This window comes from Diabrotica virgifera, chromosome 8, assembly GCF_917563875.1.
Source record: "Diabrotica virgifera virgifera chromosome 8, PGI_DIABVI_V3a".
Taxonomy (NCBI): domain Eukaryota; kingdom Metazoa; phylum Arthropoda; class Insecta; order Coleoptera; family Chrysomelidae; genus Diabrotica; species Diabrotica virgifera.
In genome coordinates this window covers 136,679,544-136,697,902 of record NC_065450.1, presented here as the reverse complement: position 1 = coordinate 136,697,902, position 18,359 = coordinate 136,679,544, and the positions used below count along the sequence as shown (strand labels likewise).

At 30.3% G+C, this 18,359-nt stretch overlaps 1 protein-coding gene across 2 annotated transcripts in view; it reads right to left on the bottom strand.

Annotated features, from left to right (window-relative positions):
* LOC126890385 (prolactin-releasing peptide receptor-like) overlaps nucleotides 1-18,359 on the bottom strand; it is a 1,660,146-nt gene that overhangs the window by 707,953 nt on the left and 933,834 nt on the right. The window contains exon 5 of one of the 2 annotated variants that reach the window (XM_050659276.1): nucleotides 1,943-1,998. The exons of the other annotated variant lie outside the window; for it this stretch is intronic. The gene's annotated coding sequence lies outside the window, so the exon portion shown is untranslated. The remainder of the gene's footprint in view (nucleotides 1-1,942; nucleotides 1,999-18,359) is intronic. 2 annotated transcript variants of the gene reach the window in all.

Sequence of the window (18,359 nt, the reverse complement as noted above, 5' to 3'; positions counted from 1 at the left end):
CCATTTTTCTCCAAATTGTGTTAGGGCTTCCTTTCATATTCCAACATATTTTTTCTACTATTCTTTCCCTGAATACACCTTCTTTCTCATCTTTTAGCATCCACCACTTGATTTTTTGTGGTCCTCTCCGATATTTTTGTTTAGTTTCGCTTTTCACTTCGATGTCCAGAACAAGCAGTTTATGTTGTTGTGTGACTGTCTCACTAACTATTACCTTGTAGTCCTTGCATTCACGTATGTCTTCTTTCCTTATCATAAAGTAGTCTATTTGGGATTAATGTCGTCCACTTTTGTAGGTAATAAGTTGAGTTTCTCTCTTTTTAAAGAATGTGTTAACAATCGCCATATCCAATGCTGTTGCTAATTCAAGCATATCATCGCCAGCTTCATTTCTAGTTTCAAAGCCTAATCCCCCACGTATTGTTTCATATCCTGTCTTGGCCTTGAAACCGGCCGTATCATCATATAAGAATATGCTGCAATTATTTTGGAAAATAGTCAGTATAATATTTTCACCCATGGTACGTTTATTTTATGGTTTAAGTATCTTTTATCTCCATTTGAATGAAGTACTACCTTTATTATGGTTCATACAATTCAAATTACGGGTCTAAAAGATTATTTGAATGGCTACATGCCAATATTTCAATTATCGTATGATCAATTTACCACTTTTCAATCTGGAGTATGTCGCCTGTTCGTGATCAATGCAAATAAATTATGTGTAATCGACAATAAGGCTGGATATTAACGGTAATTGTTACTACAATGGACATGAAACATGTTTAAAATTGTGCTTAATAGAGAACTAAATGGTTCAGTTTAGCAATGTTATATCTATTTATTACGTGATGGCGATTACATAAAACGGAATATACGATGTGTTAACATTAAGTAAACTTCTTTGCCGCAGCATTTATAGCAGTTTAATATATTTTTTTCTTTTTCGCATTTATCTTCATCTCCTTTTTTCTTATGTTTTATTCCTTCTTTTGCTTATAGGTAGGTATGTTTCTTTATTTCAAAATTTGCTTCTTTCCTTTTACGTGCTGTATTTTATTCCTTTGCCCAAGAAACCGTTCAACATCTGATTTTTTTTCAAAACTGATTATATAGAAGACAACTCAGCCGGAGAGATTATTTACCAAGAACTAGCCAACAAAGTGGCACTCCTCAAACCAACTACATATCTCCTTTATTACCAATACGTACCTGAGAGAAGGCTTAAAAATGACAACTTCGAGATACTGGAGACGCACTGTGCTCACTGACCAACCAGTGGTACATAATAAAACATTCTGTTACAGTGTTAGTTGCCATTCTCCTCCGAAACCACTTGCTTAGTGGCCATACTCCTTCAAAACGACTGATTTTTATTAAATTTTATTGACCACATATTAAGGAACAAAAAATCATCTAAACAATCAAAACTAATTGATGGGGTGATACCTATCACCAATAATCTGCGTGTAAATATAAGAAAATAAATTTAAGTACAGAAATCTCAAGATATAAAAATAGTGAAATGATGGAAAACGAAAAGGGCTCAGATAATACCTATTATTCCCTCCACTACTGCAGTCAGTCCGAAGAACCTAGAAAATGTCAATATGAAACAGCTGGAGCGAACATCTATATAACACCATGCACAAAGCGATAATTCTCTCAAGATCCAGATCCAGATCCTAGAGTGAGAGATGTGTGAGTTTAATCTGGAAACAAATGTATAGAAAAATCTGTAATAAAATAGTTTGTAATTTTTTAATTTGTGAAATTATAATAATATTTATTTTACATCTAAAATTTTTGAAAAACAATATTTTGTAGCATGAAATTGTAACTTTAAGCACTTGAGATATAAGGCATAAATATTAAATAAACACTTTCCTTCTAAAAAATTCACCAATGATTTAGCTTTAAGTGTCAATATTTTATAACTTACCGAATGTTGGTGGATTACTTCTTTCACCAACCTTTTTGTTTTCTTCTTTTTTGTTACTGCAAATTAAATTAAACTGTAATTAATTTTAATACTTGAATAGTCACTCATAAAACAATAAAAACATATTAGCGTATTATTTCATTGTTATATTGATAATATTTGTAGAAATAATTAAACTGGGACAATGACTACTTTCTTCAGATCAAACTATGTAATGACAAAAACTTATTTGTAATCGAATTAAACCCAAAATATCTTAGTTTTCTGATTTTATTATTCTTCAGTTATGTACTGGCAAGCACGTTATTATACTAGCGAGCAATTGGGACATATTAGTAAGTAAATCCAGATGAAAATACAGACTGTCCCACTAATATCAGAATCAGAAGTGCAATATGCGATCACAGGTTTAAAAAATAACAAAGCTGTATTACCTAACAACGTCAATGCAGTTATAATTAAAGTGCTTATGCCAAATCTTTAATAACAAACAATAATAGTGGAAAAAGACTAATAGGGAACTTGCATAAATTTTTAAATTCGAAAAAAATGTTATAAATCACAACACAACATAATTTAAAACATGTATCAAAGATAAAAAAGTTTTGTTTGTCTTTCGTTTGGCCCCTAAAGACGATTAAAAATTCAAATTAAAACAGGTGGTCCAAAACGCTTCGTGACGTCACTTGGCTTTACATTTACATTTTTCCAATAAAGTAAACAGAATTTTAAATTAGACGTTATAAACGTCAGTAGAAAATACATTTATGTGATGTTACAAGTGTTTTTGATCGCTTGAACTACTCATAGAAAAATTCGTACTTTTACAAAATGGTTTTATTTTCAATAGTAAACCTTCGTTCCTTTCCTTCAAAAACAGTATAAAACTACAATTTTAACAAACTGGTATATATTATTACAATGACATACGATAAATGTCATTAGAATATAAATATTTTTGACTTATTCCACGACGATGAGCTTGCCAAATACCCAAGTAGGTGGAGGCCAATAAACTAAAGAAGGAGAAGAAGAATATACCTAAATATAAGGTTGTGTCTAGGTATACGTGACCGTGTACGCAAATAAAAAAGTTAGAGTGTCAGTGATTTCTTATTTTTTATTTGTTTAGTGTTTGTTTTTAAATTAACTACGGAGTGTGGACAATTATTTAGTTCTTTTAATGAGTTTAAGAACATTTTAAAACAGTACGAAAAAGATAAGAGACTCTAAATTAATATATATATATATATATATTTTAGTTATAAATGAAATAGTATGTATTACCGTAAAAGATTAAAATAAAAAGAAGACCTAAAGCTTTCACAATAATAATTAACTTGTTCTGAAGCTATTATCCTTGTGGCATTTTTGTAATCAACTATTCTAAATGGGAACTAAGCCACAATTTAACCAAAAAAGATTTTATTAACGTTTCGACGTCGTTGTCAAAACACAAAATATTATTAAATTAAACAAAAATGGTGTTGCTTAGTAAAAAATGTTTCTAATAATTTATTTAATCTGACTAATTTTTGTATTTTGACAATGACATCCGATTTGGACGTCGAAACGTTAATAAAATCATTTTTTAGTTAAATTGTGGCTTATTTCCCATTTAGAATAGTTGATTATAATAATTAACTTACGTATAAAAATTATTTTAGCAATATTTTGTACGTGTCATATCAACTAAATACATATATTTATTTTGCTAACCTAAATATATACTTTTATATATACATTGATTTATTACAATTAAGTTTGAAACATCTAAATAGTTCTGCTTCCCTTCCCTTAACAAGTATTTTTCTATCAAACAAACACTAAACATATCAAAATAGCATGTACCAAAATATACAGTCACTGCGTACGTTAAATAATGAAGTCACTGGCTTGATCAAGTTTAATTCGCGTGTACCTAACTTTTTTATTTGCGTACACGTTAGAGTGTACCTAGACACAGCGAAATATAACCATAATAATAACTAATGTAAAACTATGTGACGTCACGGGTCGTATGAACTATTTTATACCGCAGAAGACTTTAAATATGTATTTCTAAATTACTACGAGTTTTTGAAGCGTGAAATTTTGAAAATCTCATTTTTAAACAAAACTGAATATTATTATGTAACAAAAAAAAATGTGCAAGTTCCCTATGGTAGGGGAGCAAAATATGCTAAATGTGCAGTCACTCGAGCGCTTTGGGGACCTATTGAGTTGTGAAGAGTAGGTCCTAAAACCAAAAAAAGTTAAATAAAGTTTTCCATTTTAGTAGGGACTTTCCATTTTTAATATAATTTTCCATTTACAACACTCGTTTTTTTAGATTATAGCGCCATCTATCCATAATTAGAAACATGTCTCAAATAAAAGTTACTTATTTTTACGTAGAGAATCCAAATCTGCAATAAAAAATGGGGCTTCCATATAAGATTTTAAAGTAACCCCCACCCCACCTCCGTGGGGACTCGTGTTTGGTGCCATTCGATAGATTTTTCAAAAATACTGAGTAAGTGTATTTTTCAGTTTTTCGCTCTGATGTTTATTTACCCTTCACCCCTCTCCGTAAGAAGTCGTGTTTGGTATCATTCGATAGATTTTTAAAAAATATTGAGTAGCTATTTTTTAGTTTTTCGACCTGTCATTCATTTCGCAAAATAATCGCTTTTTTCTTGTGAAACTTTGGGACTCATCCATTTCCTTACGCTCAAATCGTCAGATTTTTGAAATATACACTGTTTTGTATGTACAGTGGAACCTCGATAAGTCGGATTAATCGGGACCGCGACCGATCCGGGTTATCGAAAATCCGAGATAGCCGGAGAATATGGTAAAAATTAATAAAATACGGAATACTTACAGATAAACTCCGTTAGAATTGAAATAACATGAAATATATTTATAAATATGCACAGTATGTACCTACTCATTAAAATTACTAAAAAAAACACCAAACCCAAACGTAAGCAAATGGAAGCGAACAATACAAGACACACAATACTAAAGACCATTGTTTATAAAAGAATTTTTTAAATAGTCTTTCCTAAACAATGCTGACAGTTTGAAATAAAAAGGAATAGATACTACAGACAGGTGGCTGTTGTTTCTGCGGCGTGTGCTATGAGTCATTTTTAATATCGTATAGTTCAAATTACACACATACACATTATCTCTCAAATATTATATTACATACATTTTCATTGTTGAAAGGCTTGTCTGATAATTAACTATTTTGAGTGGAAATAAGCCACAATTAAATTGAAAAATACAAAATATTGAAAATCAAAATGTTTATCTGATGAAAATCGGTCCGGGTTAGCCGGACTTCCGGGTTATCGGGGGCCGACTTATCGGGGTTCCACTGTACTTAACTTACCTTACCTTAATCTGACGATTTCGAGTTTTTCTAAGGATAGATTTTTTTTCGCCCCCCCCCCATAATAAACTCCCCTGCATTAAGAGCCAATGGTAGAGGTACATTTTCAGAGTACAAGGTTTTTTCCCATGTAATAATCTGACACGCTCGAGTAACTGCAAAAATCCTCGCTTGGGCTCACCTACCATAAGTTTTCAATCTAATGGCACATAAAATAACATTAAAAATATTACTCTACATCCCACCAGATGATATTTGCATTTATTGATACAAAAAGGCCATGACCAGAAGAAGGATGTCTTTGGAACAAGCACAAGAACAAATACTAAAACCACGCAAAAGGAAATATGAAGGAATGGGAATAATAATCCGGGACAGCTTCTTATACACGACATTAAGTTTTGCAGATGAATGCATTAATAGCTCAAGATGAAGAAGATCTGTGTCCTATATGCTCGGAGAATTAGAAGAAGAATACACAAAAAATGGACTGAAAATAAACCTAGAAAAAACCGAATACTTAACCAAAGGACAAGAACCAGTGAGAAACTTGGAACGGTACTGAAAAATTCAAATACTTAAGACTCATATTGCTTAAGACTTAAGACTCAAGACTGGGACATGAGCAAAGAAATTAGAATACGTACAGAGAAGGCCAGATCTGCATTCTTTAAGATAAAGAAACTTTTATGTGGAAACAACATTACTTTGAATCTTAAAATTAGATTAGTGAGATGTTATGTGTTCTCTACTCTTTTGTACGGTGTCGAAGGTTGGACTTGAACAGATACTTTTCTCAAGAGATTGGAAGCCTTTGAAATTTGGGTATACCGAAGAGTCCTAAGAATAAGTTGGGTGGATAGAGTTCGTAACGAAGTTGTTTTGCACCGGATGGGAAAAGTCACAGAAGTCGTCAGAACAGTTAAAAATCGAAAACTTGAATATTTTGGCCATGTTATGCGACACCCAGAGAGATATAATATACTCCATTTAATAATACAAGGCAAGATAGACGGAAGAAGAGGGCCAGGTCGAAGAAGAACGTCATGGCTTAAAAACCTGAGAGAATGGTATAACAGATCCTCTGCATCCCTTTTCCGAGCTGCCGTTAACAAAATTGCTATAGCCAATTTGATAGCCAACGTTCGATAATCGAGCACGGCACATGAAGAAGAAGAAGACTCATATTCTCAAAGAATGGAACCACCGAGCAAGAGATAACCTGCAGATTAGCATATACAAGAATATGTATTACACAAATAAACGGGGTACTGTGGGATATACAGATTACCAGAAATGCAAAGAAGAGAATATACAGTATGTCCCTGTAAATTGGAACCATATGGAAAACTTTTTTATTATTCATTTTACAAAAAAAGTTATTTTTTATAAAAAGCTCTTCATGGTCTAAAACCTGCAATTCAACCATCAGATATCAAATTTTATGAATACTATACGAGGTATGTCAAAAAATATGAATTTCGCTCAAGAGTAAAGTATCTTTTTTTTATAATATTGAAAATTGGTATTATAAAAGTTGTTTGGAATTAAGAACTATATTCTATTATGCAATTACATCCTTCTAATTAAACAAAAAGAATGTGTGTGTACTTTGTACGCACGTAAGAAGTTATACTTCTATTATATGATTATATGATTATATGATTATAAACGAAATTAATATACTTTTTATTTATATTTTATTTAAATATTAAATTAATTTATACTTAATACTTCTCAAACATTTTTATTAAAACAGTGCCAAAAATTAAAATAATAAAAAAATAAAACACACACAAACACATTAAAAATGCCACAAATGATTTCTGAACATTAATTGTCGGAAAAATTTTTAACTAAATACGTATTTTCTGAAAATAAAATTATATAATAAATATACTTACAATCATAAAATGTATAAAAAAAATTAAAAAATAAAAGTTTCTATTGGGATTCGAACCAACTTACCACGCGGCTGGTATTTGCGTTGTATTGGGATTCACCCGCATTAAAACTGCGCTACAGACACAGCTTGTCATTATGTGCGAAGATCGTCTAACTAAACAGATTAACCTTTTGACATTTTTAACTTATGTAAATCAAATTATTTTGATTTTGAATTGAAATGATTTAGAATTGAAAAAATACAACAAAACATAGGGTAAGAAGACAATATATTAGGTGAATATTAAGGTGTAAAATAAAAGTATTACATACTACTTATGTATTTTGGTAGGTTCAAGGTAGGTATCGGAGCCCGTATAACGACTAATAAATTTCGCAATCAATTGCGTCGTGCGAAGTGGCTATGTTCAAATATCATAACAAAATTTGATCAACTATTTATAAAACACTTACCAGTGAAAGATTATTTAGCTTTGAATAAGCGAGATCTGCGGCACTCATACTAGGCACAGTTTGATGAGCTTTCACATTGGCATGCAACAATCATCTCTTCTATGTAAATAAGTCCAAAAATATAATATGAAAACTATTTAAAAAGGCAGTATAACCATTAACTAACTTTTTGTTTGTTGTTTCTCTTCCTACAAATTTTAAAACGCAACAAGCATACATTATAACCAAACCATGCACAGTCCGACAGCTGTGTCACAGCTGCCATATCGGATAATTTTTGTCATGTCATTTGAACATCCAATCAGAACAAAGTTATAATGCGCATGCGCCCGGTCGCTAGGTTTTCCCATATAAAATTTCACCGTCATTACGCCCGTAAAGAAGTATAACTTCAAAAAAAAATAAAAATTGTTTGTTAATTATTATGAATAACCAACATTATTTTCAGTTATTTCAATTATTTCAGTTATTTCAGTTATTTCAACTTTACGAAAAAATATTCTTCTTTGTCCCATGTTCTGTATGGTCTAAAACCTAATATACATATCAAATTTTATCAATTTTATACGATGTATGTCACAAAATATAAATTTTAAGAGGAAAGTACCTTTATAGTACAGCAAATTTCAATTAGAAGGATGTAATTACATGTTAGAACAGAGATTTTAATTCTAAACAACTTTTTATAACTTCAATTTTCGCTATTGTGAAAAATAAAGGTATTTTATTTAATCTTAAGTGAAATTCATATTTTTTGACATACCTAGTATATAATTGAATAAATTTGATATAAAATGGTTATATCTTAAATTTTATACCGGTTTCATGTTGTTCTGAAGTTATTTTCTTGTGGCATTTTTGTAATTAACTATTTTTAATGGGAAATAAGTCACAATTTTACTAAAAAAAATGATTTTATTAACGTTTCGACGTCCAAATCGGATGCCGTTGTCAAAATACAAAAAAATTAATATTAATATTATTATAAAATATTAATATTTTTTGTATTTTGACAAAGGCATCCGATTTGAACGTCGAAACGTTATTAAAATCATTTTTTTTAGTAAAATTGTGGCTTCTTTCCCATTAAAAACAGTTAAATTTTATACCGTTCAGAATATTTTATAAAGAATAACTTTTTGTGTAAAATTAATAATAAAAGAGTTATCATAAATGAAATAACTGAAAATAATATTGGTTATCCATAATTTAAAGAAAAAATTATTATTTTTTTTAATTAGAAGGATGTAATTGTATATTAGAATATAGTTCTTAATTCCAAACAACTTTAATTTTCTTGAGCTACTTTTTTTCTTGAGCGAAATTCATATTTTTTGACATCGTATAATATTCATAAAATTTGATATCTGATGGTTGAATCTTAGGTTTTAGACCATGCACAGCTTTTTATGCAGAATAACATTTTTTTCGTAAAATTAACAATAAAAAAATTTTGTACACGGTTCCAACTTACAGGAACATACTGTATAACACCTTGGTACGTAGTATAATGACCTATGGAGCAGATAATTGAGTTAAAAACAAACGAAACAGGTCCAGAATTACAGAAACTGAAATGGAGTTCATGAGAAGAAGCTGCATAGTGACAAGAATAGAGAAATCAGGAGATAAAACGAAGAATGCCAGTAGAAAAACAAGACATTCTCAGCTATACCGAAGAAAAACGTTTAATTTGATATGGACAAGTGAGAAGAGCATCCCGTACAAGGTGGATATCAAAGATTTCGGATTGGAGCCCAATAGGAAAGAGAAGAAGAAGTAGATCCCGAAGATCATGGAGGGATGAAGTGGACGAGGCCATAAAAAGACGAAACCTTAGAGATGGAGAATGGCAGAACAGAAACGACCGGAGACCTTGGTTGAAAGAAGGAAGGCGGCGACAGCTGTAAAAATCCTTATATAGATAGATATATTTTTTTTCCTGAGAAAACTCATAAATATTTTTGAATAATTTAAACGCCAAATGAATATTATATTATTACCGAGGAAGTACCGGGAAAGTGAACTGGCTTGAAATTAAATGGTTTAGTTATGAAAAAAAGTTTGGATTAATTTAATTCAAAACAGCGCTGGACTAAAAAAACTTTAGAAAACGACCTATTCCCATATTGACCCAATGTTAAAATGGGCCACTGGCCATTAACCCTCTTAATAAAGGGACCTATTCACTATTCAGTCTCCTTCCAAACTCCTTCTGAGTGACACAGTTTTTATTTAACACTGGAAACCAACGCCAATGAAGCCGAGTTACCAGAAGACGATTGTGAGGAAAACGACTAAGAAGAGCAGTCTTATTATTGTTTGTATTATGTATGTTTTTAATAAATTCTTAACAAACCAAACACTTTTTTTGTGCAAAATATAGGTACCCAGTAAAATTGAGATTGACAACTTTTAACAGTTACGGAGCTAATGCCCATATGGAGTGTTCCTAATAAATATAACAGACAAGTCGGTTTTACAAATAAAATTGAAGATGGCAAAACTAGGCATGTCTCTATTATCTACATATGTTTGATATCGTTGATAACTGGTCTGCTATTGTTACAACATATAACGGTATTCGTTTACAAATTAGTTCAGAGAAATAAGGAAAAACATATCCTGTTGGTGACACAACCCCCTCCAGGCCGAAACCAAATTTTTTGAGTAGTATGGATGGACATATATTATAATAATAACCTAAATGTTTCCTGCAGCCGATTTTGATAATATACAACATAGTTATAAACAAATGAAGATCAAAAACCGGTAAACTTTCGCTATTTTCGTCGATTACCAAAAAGTTAAGCATTTTAAACAAATTTGAGAGTAAGAAAGTCATAAATCGTATAAAAGACTTCAATATGGCGTTCGCTGAATATGTCTATCCCTATTAGTTGCTTAGAAAATTGCAAAATAAATCATAAATTTTGAGTTTATATAAATATTCATAACTTATGTGAAAATTAACTTATAACCTTCTTATTACACGGAATGTTGAGACTTCTGGTGCTTAAATCACACCTTAAATTTCAAAGCAATAATTGGTCAAATAGTTTAAAAGTTATTTAATTTGTTTATCCCAAATTAATTTTTTTGCAACAATATAAGTCAGAAAATGATAAAGTTACAGTAATACTTTGGATAGTATAGGAAAGAAGAATATTTTCGCTTTTAATTTAATTAAAAAAAATGACAAAAAATAATTCTACATATTGCAAAATTATTTTGCAAGAACATATGAATTAAAAAAAGGGGGGGCTAACTTCGTCCCTAATTGTCCTAGGACAATTATTGTTTTTCTTTCTAAATGTGTATAAAAATTCAGTCTTTCTAAATATGAAAAAATAATTTTTCTACGGGTAACGGTTAAAAAGTTACTCTAATTGTTTATAAGTAAGCAAAAAATCGACATGCTTTTGCAAAATAATTTTACACTATTTAAAATTATTTTTTGTTTTTTTTTTAAATTAACTTAATAGTATAAACGTAAACGTAAATTGCTTTGAAATTTAAAATTTATAATTTAAGCACAAGAAGTCTCAGCATTTCGTGTAATAAGAAAGTTCTAACTTAATTTTTACATAAGTTATGAACGTTTATAAAATCCCAAAATTTATGACTTATTTTGCAATTTTCTAAGCAACAAATAAAGATAGACATATTCAGCGAATGCCATATTGAAGTTTTTTTTATATGATTTGTGAATTTCTTATTCTCAAATTTGTTTAGAATGCTTCACTTTTTAGTAATAAACGAAAAAAGCAAAAATTTACCGTTTTTTGATTTTAATTTGTTTATAACTATGTATATCAAAATCGGCTGCAGAAAATATATAGGTTATTAATATAGAGGTCCATACTACTCAAAAAATTTGGTTTCGGCCTAGAAGGGATGTGTCACGAGAAAAATCTTATTTCTCTGGACTAAATACAATAGAATGATTTTTGAGGTTCCGATAAATCAAAATTTGACTACAACACCGCGAACTTTTAAGCTCGTCTGCTACAAAATCAAGTTTTTTTCATCGGGTTTTGCCTTATAGTGAAGTCAATGCAGTTTTTGCTTACAGAAAAAATCAAACAAGATAATACTTCTTATAATATCATTGAGAAAAATGTATAATAAACAACATTGATATTATCAAAAAGTTCTACTCCAAAAGTGGGTCCTTAATTTTTATTAAACAAATGAACTGCGAAATTAGTTGTATTTTTTAAATACCTCCGAAAATATAAACTTTAGAAAAAACTACCTTGACTATTGAAAAGTTCAGAATATTTTTCACAAAGAACTTTATACAATAGCGATTTTTCTAAAATTAAATCTACAGCTTTTTAATTTTTTATTTATGACGGTTGCATGAACTGCCCCTATCACAAACATTGGCGCACTGTATAACCGTGTTTAGCGGAGTGCGCTAATGAGTTAATTTAATATAACTTTAACTATTGATCAAATTAAATTTTAGAAATTGGAAATGATATAAGAACATTACAGCTATCTTATAATAAGCTTTCAATTTACATTGACTCCCCTATTAGCTCCACAGAAATTCGAAAATCTAGATTTTTATTATAAATTTATATGAAACTAAACTGTATAAGGAAATGTTACACTTCATTTCCTAACAATGAGCTCCGTTCGTTTCATGTATATAAAAGGCCAATTATTCCAATTATTTGCTTTACCCTTTTATTTACGCATGTACTCGTTCGATATGCTTTCAATAATTTAACAACCAATTAGATCCCAATTTCAAATGTTTCTAAAAAATTTATATATTCTTTTTTGCTTACATTACCGTGTTATAATTGTATAAGTTCCTTTAACACAGTTCATTTACGAAGAAAATTATAAACGGCCAAATTAAATGTTTCAAGTCGATTTATCAAAGTAAGCTAAACAATTGAACGGGATTGATATTTTTTGTAATTTAAAAAGTAAAAGCAAGGTCTGTTTTATTTTATTAAAATCAATATTGTCAACATAAAATAATAAATGTTATCAACAAAACTTTAAAACATAAAATATTTTTTAGATATTATATTCTATTTAAGGGGATGGGTACGAACTTTCGACTTCAATGCTATTTAAATGAGATTCATATTTTTTTCGAATCCTAAAACACTAATAAGTATTTTTGAAAAATTTAAACGCAGAATGAAATATTACGTTATTACCGAGGACCGAAAGTCCCTGAAAACTTATATAGTGTTTATTTTAATAAGTTACAGGGGTGAAAAACTAAGAGAAAATTGAGTGTGATTTTTAATTTCAAATATCTCATTCAAAAGAAATATTTTATTCATTCTAAGGGGCTTTCGGCCCTCGGTAATAAAGTAATATTTCATTCTGCGTTTAAATTTTTCAAAAATGCTTATTAGTTTTCTCAGGATTCGAAAAAAATGATTATATTTAAAATATATTAAAAATTTTGACAGGCGTCAAAATGTTCCTTTCCTCTTAAGGCTTTTCTTGGCAATGTAACAAACTTATAATATTTTTATTTTAGGTCCTAGGTGAGTTCTAGGTGACTTGAGGCGCATTATCTTACTCACATTTTGTACTAATAATATAAAGCTGTCCCTAGAATGCCGTAGTTAAATTATATTTTTATTATTACCGATTTCCGATAACTTTTAATTGATGCCATCTGTCACTGTTCTGTGAAGGTTCTCTACTGTTTTTAAAAACTTTTAATTTTTTATAAGAAATAGTGTGTTCTTCATTATTAGGGTGATTGTTTTTAATTGTGCAATTATCCTATAAATAGAACGTGTATGTTTTAGTTGTTTTTTTGGCTATTAAAATGTCAAAAAACGTCGTCAAACATTTGTAACAAATTTGATACATTGCCAAATATACGGTGTGTAAAGTTTTTATTTTTTTTAACGTAGATTTTTTATTTTTTTATCTCTGCAATATTTTTATGCAATGTTACTTGTTTTGTAGAAATATAATTAAAAAAAAGGGTAGACAAAATTATTTCTATGTTTTGTAAGCCAGACACTAATTTCTTTTAGTGCATGCAATGTGAAGAAGTAGGCGACTTTGTCTGAATGACAAAATAAACTGTTTTTACACCTACCATCACAAATAGGAGTTATCTAGATTAGGAGGATTTTATTTAGAATATAATAATAATTATTATATTCTAAATAAAATCCTTCTAATCTAGATAACTCCTATTTCTGATGATAGGCGTAAAACCAGCTTCTTTTATCTATAATATAATTATTATATTTATTATATTTTATTATATTATAGTAGAATTATTTATCTTGATCATCATCTTGGTACTACAGCCCTTAGAGGGCCTCGACGTTCTCAAGCTTTCTACGTCATTTTGTTCTGTCCCTTACTTGCTAGAATTATTTATCTATAAAATATAATTATTATATTTTATAGATAAATAATTCTACTTTTAAATTTCAATTTTTTTTATTTTTAGAAAAATTCATTAATGGGAGGGGGGGTATTATGACGAGAGAGTACTCCGGATGAACTCAGATATGAGAAATTTGAACTTCTTTTCAAAGTTTAGAAAATGCATGGATCATCAGTGATAACAAGGTGTATGTTATTCTTGGCGATGTAACAAATTTGTAACAGATTAAAATTTTGTATTTAGGAATAATTTAAAGGTAAAATATCTATGTGATAAATGTTTAAATAATTCTAGAAAAGCATTAATAAAAAGAAAACACAGTTTTCACATTTTTAAATTGATTTGCCAAGAAAAGAATTTTAATATGCAATATTTTCAACGAAAATTTTCGATTTTTTCGCAAAGTCTGTTCGTTTGTTTGTGCGTTGCCATCCTTGAAATACTTCGAGACAATCTACCGATGGATTCTTCTGTAGTTTTATCTCCTGAATCGAAATCTGAAAACGGAGTTTCGATATCTCTATCTTTAAGATAACCGACGTCAAAGTCGAAAATTGTGATGTCACAATCCGTGGAGTATATTTTTTCTTTTCGGCTGACACAAAAAAAACGTCAAATTTGAAACCTCAAATAAATAAATTTTATTTATTAATGTTAATGAAATGTTAAAGACCGCTTACTATTTTCAACAAAAACTTTGTTTATTCTATATTTTTTTACATTTGAGCTTGTTAGATCTGTCAAAGTCCAATTAAAGTTTAAATTAAAATTAAAATAGTTATAAATATCAACTGATAGTGAAATTAATTATACAGGGTGTCCCGAAAAGATTGGTCATAAATTATACCACAAATTCTGGGGCCAAAAATAGGTTGATTCAACCTCACTTACCTATATACAATAGTGCACCCAAAAAAAGTTACATCCCTTTGAAGTTACAAAATTAAAATCGATATTTTTTCATATATCGAAAACTCTTAGAGATTTTTTATTGAAAATAGACGTGTGGCATTCTTATGGCAGCAGAATCGTAAAAAAAAATTAAAGTGAAATTTGAGCATCGCATAAAAATTTTATGGGGGTTTTGTTCCCTTAAATCCCCCCAAACTTTTGTGTACGTTCCAATTAAATTATTATTGTGGCACCATTAGTTAAACACAATGTTTTTAAAACTTTTTTTGCCTCTTAGCACTTTTTCGAATCCACCACATATTTGTATATGGTTAAGTACGATTATAGAGATCTGTTGATAATCTGAAAATTTATTTATAATTTACATTTTTAGGTATATTTTGAAAAAGAAGCCACATCTCGATAAAAGGTGACTTATCAAAAAAAGACTAAGAGGCAAAAAAGTTTTAAAAACACTGTGTTTAACTAGTGGGACCTCAACAATAGTTTAATTGGAACGTACACAAACATTTGGGGGGGTTTAAAGGAACAAAACCCCCATACAATTTTTATGTAAATATATTAAACAAGAAGCCGCATCTCGATAACAACTCGCTTATCGAAAAAATACTGAAAGGAAAAAAAGTTTTAAAAATGTTGTGTTTAACTAATGGTACCACAATAATGAATTAATAGGAACGTAGACAAAAGTTTGGGGGGGTATAAGTGAACAAAACCCCCATAAAATTTTTATGGTGTGGAAAAATCTCACTATAATTTTGTTTTAAGATGTTCTTGCCATAAAAATGATACATGCCCATTTTCAATAAAAAATCTCTAATAGTTTTCGATATATTGAAAAAAATCGATTTTCATTTTGTAACTTCAAAGGGCTGTAACTTTTTTTATGAGCACATTTGTACTAAGGTAAGTTAGGTTCAATCGAACTCTTTTTGACTCCAAAATGTGTGGTATAATTTATGACCAATCTTTTCGGGACACCCTGTATAAGAAAAATAAGATGTTTGGAAATACAATTTGAGTATAGTTTGAAGGGAATTTATTAACAACATATGCACAACTAACGTTAAGAAGGTTATGATTCTATTTTATAACAGCCTCCCCTTTTAAGGAGAGTAAACAGTAAATTGACTCTTTGATCTATGTTACGTGTCGTCTTCATAGACATAATAATTCGCTTTACGTTGACAATTCAAATACCCTTTCCCGAAATATTTACTATACTTGAATCAGTCATTTTGAAAAGGGGTCATCTCCACTTTTTTTAAATGTTACAGGAGAGAGATCTTACTTAATAAGACCAGTCATCACCTATGGAGCAGAATCAATGTGACTTACAAAAAAAGATAAAGAAAAACTTAGAATAATAATAAGAAAAATTACGAGGAGGAAACATGGTCCAATAAAGACAGATCAATGAGAAATACGAATTCTGATGAATCACGGAATAAGAAATCTAATGAAGGAGAAGACATGAGAACTGAGGAGACATGAGGCATGGGGAGAAGACAGTGAGATTTATTAAAGCACAGAGACTAAAATGGTTTGGCCATATCCAAAGAAGAGGAGCGAATGAACTAATTAGGCAGATAAAAAATTGGACTCCAATAATAAACAGACCTAAAGGAAAACCTAAAATATGATGGGAAGATCAACTGCGAGAGTATATATATCCAATATGGAAATTACAGGTTGAAGAGAAAAAATACAGAACAGGAAATAATAGAAACAGAACACAGAAAAAGCAAAAAATACGAAAATATATAAAGGATAATGAAGAGAGAATGCTCCAATAACGGACTTAACATAAATGCAACAAAGACAAAGTTACTTGTGGTTAGTAAACAAGACGTCGGCCCTATGCAACTAATTGTCAATGATGAATCAATAACAAAAGTTAACCATTTTAAATACCTAGGATGTTGGATAAACGAGACACTAAATCCGGATGAAGAAATTAAAACTCGTATAGAAATTGCAAGAGGAGCATTTATGAAACTTAGATCTATTCTGAGCAACTCTCAGCTGAACTTACAACTAAGAATCAAGTTCCTAAAATGTTATGTGTATCCTGTATTACTATATGGATGTGAAACCTGGATCATGAAGGTTAACATGATGAACAAATTAGAAGCCTTTGAGATGTGGTCGTATCGTAGAATGCTCAGAATATCTTGGGTTCAACGCATTTCAAACAGAGAAGTCTTAAACAGAGTAGGTCAAGGCGAAGGTGACTTAATGAAGATGATAAAAAAGAGAAAACTTGAATATCTGGGGCATATAATGAGAGGTAGCAGATACAGGATGCTGCAGTTAATACTCAATGGAAAGATCGACGGAAAAAGAGGAATTGGTCGAAAGAAATATTCATGGCTCCGAAACCTTCGTCAATGGACTGGCTTATCAGCAGATCAATTGTTACATGCCGCACAAGATCGAGAACGATATCGGCAAATTGTTATGGAAGCTACCTACGCCTAAAAATTTGGGCACGGTACTTAAAGAAGAAGAAGATAATGAAGAGGACTTATGCGGACCAATCCACCGCATAAAATGGATTAAAAGAGCTTATGATCCTAAGCGACCTATACTTTACCAGAGTGACCTGTCTATAATATATGTGCGTCGTAAGTTTCCTAATATAGTCATTTGAGAAAAGTCAGATGGATAAGTAGAAGTAACTACCAGTATTATTTAATCATAGAGAAATCATAGTGTACTAAAAACAAATTAACTAGATATAAGTCAAGGCGTCAAACAGGGATGAAGCAATAAAGAAAGCCAAGAGAAAAATGAGAAAACTAATATTAGGATACTGGCAAATGAAACAGACTTAACTATCCGAGCTACTATTTGCAGACGACATGGTACTGATAGCAGAAAACAGAGAAGACTTACAGAAAAATCTTGAAATCCTAGAAGAATAACTATCAAACATAAATATGAACATAATCCCCTTTTAATATAACTTTAATAAAAGCAGTGCAAAAATTCTATAACAACATCCAAGCAAACATAAAAATCAACAACAGATTATCCGATACTTTCATGGTGAATAAAGGACTACGACAGGGATGCAGCTTATCGCCAACACTGTCTAAAATCTATATAAATGAGGTCTTGAATAAGTGGCGGAAATAGTGTTCTGGACGACAACTCAACACTATACACACTGCTTTTGCTGACGATTAGGTGGTGATTGACCAGGATAAAGATGACCTGATATTTACGACAAACTACCTGTTTCAAGAATACAAAAGATTGGGCCTATACGTTAATACAAAAAAAAAACCAAATATATGTGTACAGGAGGACAGAAAAATGAGTTACAACTAGAGGATGATATGGTTATCGAGCCAAGCTCTGATTAT